Source organism: Elephas maximus, chromosome 3, assembly GCF_024166365.1.
Source record: "Elephas maximus indicus isolate mEleMax1 chromosome 3, mEleMax1 primary haplotype, whole genome shotgun sequence".
Taxonomy (NCBI): Eukaryota; Metazoa; Chordata; class Mammalia; order Proboscidea; family Elephantidae; genus Elephas; species Elephas maximus.
The window spans coordinates 117,075,973-117,080,451 of NC_064821.1; the positions used below are offsets into that span (position 1 = coordinate 117,075,973).

Genomic DNA, 4,479 nt, shown 5'->3' on the forward strand with positions numbered 1-4,479 from the left:
ACTCAAATACACTTAGACTGGGAACCAGGCAGCCTGAGTTCTAATCCCAGTTTTCTGACCAACTAATTAGACTCTTTTCATTAAGGCATCTATCCTTTCTGTACTTCTTTATCTACTAATTTCTAACATTTATTGACACTTACTGTGTTCCAGGAATTGTGCTAAGTTAGAAATTTTCATGCACTTTGGTATTATGAATGGTACTATGATTATCTCCACTTTATAGATGAGAAAGCTGAGGCACAGAGAGGCTAAGTAATTTACCCAAGGATGCACAGTTAGAAAGTGGTGGAGCTCATATTCAAATCAAGTTTGTTCACCACTACCCTGTGCTGTACCTCTAGAATACCTTTCTCAAATAACTCTAAATAAAAACCAATGGAATTATGGACTAAAACAATCCAAATTTTTTTTTTTTTTACTTTTTTCATTAGTAGGTTATCTCAAAACTATAGGCATATCAATTAGCAAACTACATAGAAGTATATAAAGTTAAAATAAGGTACTTTAGTCCTTAATGGAGCCCTGGTGGTGCAATGTTTACCAGTTCAGCTGCCAACGAAAGGGTCGGCAGTTTGAATCCACCAGCCACTCCTTGGAAACCCTATGGGGGTGTTCTACTCTGTCCTATAGGGTTGCTATGAGTTGGAATCAACTCAACGCAACAGGTTTTTTTTTTTTTTTTATTTCTTCATACCATTCCTTACAGGTAATGACTCTTAACAGTTTACTGTGTATCCTCCCAGAACTTTTAGTATGCTTATACAACATGTATTTTCTAAAACAAAAATGGAATATAGGGTATTTTTCTGGATCTTGCTTTTTAATGTAACATATGGTATACATCGTCTACATTATTACATACAAATCTACCACGTTTTAAACAAAAATTGCCTAATATGTCATTGTAAGTACAGCCGTAATGCTCATTAGAAGCAAGGATGGCAAGACTCATCTTACATACTTTGGACATATTGTCAGGAGGGACCAGTCCCTGGAGAAGAACATCATGCTTGGTAAAGTAGAGGGTCAATGAAAAAGAAGAAGACCTCAACGAGATGGATTGACACAATGATTGCAACAATGGGCTTAAACATAACAATCAAGAGGATGGCGCAGGACCTGGCAGTATTTTGTTCTGTTATATATAGGGTCGCTATGAGTCGGAGCCTACTTGACATCATCCAACAACAACATCAACAACAATTATGTATACAACAATGTATTTAACTGTGTTTCTTTGATGGCCATTTATGTTGTTTCCAAATTTTTGCTATTTACATTATACTACTGCCACGTATATATATCTGGGTGTACATGTGCAAGATGCCTAGAAGTTACATACTTTTGAAAATTATAAAACTAATGTGAATTTAAAGAAGCATTAGTGATAAACTTATTTTTTAATGGAATTGTCTTGCTGAGTTGTAAAATTAATCTAATAAAAATGAAGTTTCTTTTGTTAAAAAAAAAAAAGCTTTCTAAAAATATGGAAGAGGTAGTTGAATCCAGAAGATAGTCAAGCCAGACCTTAATTAAGAGAATGACATTCTGGTTCACCCTTCAGCCAAAGACTAGACAGGCCTATAAAACAAAATGACACAAAAAGGGCACACCAGCCCAGGGGCAGGGACTAGGAGGCAGGCGGGAACAGGAAAGCTGGTAATAGGGAACCCAAGGTTGAGAATAGATAGAGTTGACATGTCATGGAGTTATTAACCAATGTCATAGAACAATGTGTGTACTGGCTGTTTAATGAGAAACTAGTTTGTTCTGTAAACCTTCATCTGGCTGTGCCATCTCTTTCACTCCCAGGATGGTGAGGGAAGGTCATTTGTGAGTGCATACAAGATGAGTTCAGTTATATAGCTGCCTGTGATACAGAATTTTAAATCAATTTAGCAAGGTGCTGATGCTGATTACAGACTATCTTTCCCTGCAGGTATATTAAAGTGGGACAAAATCACATTATTTGCCCACCTGAGAGGCAAAAAGTGGGCCAGCTGACCTCAGAAGGCCCCTGCAGGTCTTTTATCTCAGTAGATGAATTTAAGGATGGTGACATTCTTTGTAATTCTGTATCAGTAAGATTCATTTTGCTGAATCCTAGCCGTCTCCTTCAGGCTAAGGTGAGATGTTGGGAAACAATAGCTAAGTTAGTTCTTTTTTTTTTTTTTTTTAAACATTTTCAATTTTATATCAAATTAGATATTGATTACATACATATCATAAAATTAATAAATCAAGCACATTTTTCTACTTCATGACTATCTTAGTCATCTAGTGCTGCTATAACAGAAATACCACCAGTGAATGGCTTTAATTAGGAGAAATTTATTCTCTCAGAGTCTAGCCGGCTAGAAGTCCAAATTCAGGGTGTCGGCTCCAGGGGAGGGCTTTCTCTCTCTGTCAGCTCTGGAGGAAAGTCTTTCTCGTCGATCTTCCGCTGGACTAGGAGCTTCTCTGCACAGGAATGCCAAGTCCAAAGGACATGTTCTGCTCCTGGTGCTTCTTTCTTGAGGGTATGGGGTCCCCCACTCTCTGCTTGCTTCCCTTTTCTTTTATCTCTTGAGAGATAAAAGGTGGTGCAGGCCACACCCCAGGGAAACACTGTTTATATTAGATCAGGGATGTGACCTGGTAAGGGTGTTACAATCCCACTCTAATCCTCCTTAACATAAAACTACAGCCACAAAATGGAGGACAACTGCAGAATACTGGGAATCGTGGCCTAACCAAGTTAATACACACATTTGTGGGGGCACATGATTGAATCCATGACAATGCCAGATTCAATACTCTTCACTGATTCTTTGTACTGAGAAATGGTATTTTCATTTTCAGCCTCAATCTTAAGAGTAACAAGAGGCTTTTCGTAGTCTTCAATTTCTTCAGTACCAACGAGCTGTTCTTTATTCACTTTCATATTTTTCTCAGCAGCTTTAATCTGGAGAAGCGTTTCCAAGATATTTTTCTCTGAGGAGCTATTTTTCCATACGTACTCCTCCATGTCTGCTTCAGTCTTATTTTTCTCCCGTTCTTCAGTTTTCCAAGATTCATGGTATAAAACTGTTAGCAGATAAATCGTATAATCATAATTCTGTCTCTTGAAAGGGCACCTACCTGTTTTGATGGTAAGCACATCTGTGGTCTTGCAGTATCACTTTCCTACAAGTTCAATAAGTTTCTTCTTTGCATGATCATCTGTATTCAGACTGGAAAGTTTAACCCTTAAGTTTACTACTTGAGCCTCAGGGTTTCAAACAGATGGTCCTGCTGACACAAAATCAGCTGTGTCAATTTCTCTAGAAAAATGTTTCTCATACTTGTCATCACTGTCTAGTGCAGCTGGCCACTCAGTGCAAAAACCTTTAAGAGCTTCACAGTGTTTTTTAGTTGTTACAGGGGTCAAATACAGAAAACTGGGCATCTTTAAACATTCTAGATTTCCCTCCTTTGCCATGGGCACTCCCCTTTTTACTGGCTAACCCGTTCGAACAGGAAGAGGTACTGCAGATGGTTTAAAAGGTAAAGACTAGGTGAGTCTTGGTCAACAGCCATTTTCTCTATCCGGAAATAGTGTTTTTCTTCTCATCAGCCTTTCACTTCTGGATGTTTTAATGATTTCTAGTATATGCAAGCTTGATCTCAGTGTTAGAGTGGCTAGAGACACATCAGTAGAGAAGGCATGCAGGGTCCTGGCCCCCAGCTGCAGGGACAGGTACACTGGGAGCCTGGCGGCCACCATAGCTGTAAAGACTTCACCTTGCTTTTGAAATAGTTTTCAACTATTTTCACCACATTTAAAGATGAAGACTCTTTTCTTTGAGCGAGGCTGTCACACAAACTCACAATAGCTTAAGGTGCCTACCAAAGAGAAATTCATGTCAGATACAGGATAAAATATCAGGAAGATTCCTATTTTTCTGCCACAAAAAAATAGCACATAAATACCTACATGTATTAAAAGGAAAATCAATGAATATAATTTCCTGTTACTTGGAAGCTTCTTAACATCAGATGATTGTTTTTAAAAAATGAATATGGTGTAGGTTCAAGATCTGATTATTTGTTATGTGGCCTTGGGAAAACCACTTAACTTCTCTGGGCCTCAGTTTCCTCATTTGTACAATATGAAAAATTGGTGTTTTTTTTTTTTTTCTCTCTTTCTTGGTGTTTTGAGAATGAAAATAAGTATCTAAATCAGTTTTGAAAATTTTTAAGCAAAATGTAGCTGAAAACCTGTGGCAAATATTGTCCAACAATAATTCTGCCCTCAATCCATTTATTAAATTCAATTTTATGTAGGTGTTCAATGGGGGCACAGGGCTCTTCCTCAGCTCAGAGAAGGAATCTTGATTGTTGTAAGGCAATTACAGTGATTTCAATCTACTTGCCTGTGCTGGGTTTAAGAACAGGCAAGTGAATTACTTCTGGCCATGAGATTTGAGGCAAAGTCTGTCAGGGCCTTTTGGTTAA

At 38.0% G+C, this 4,479-nt stretch overlaps 1 pseudogene; it reads right to left on the reverse strand.

The window, feature by feature from the left end:
• Positions 1-3,056: 3,056 nt before the first annotated feature.
• On the reverse strand, positions 3,057-3,748 carry LOC126073191 (28S ribosomal protein S35, mitochondrial-like; annotated as a pseudogene).
• Between the last annotated feature and the right edge of the window lie 731 nt (positions 3,749-4,479).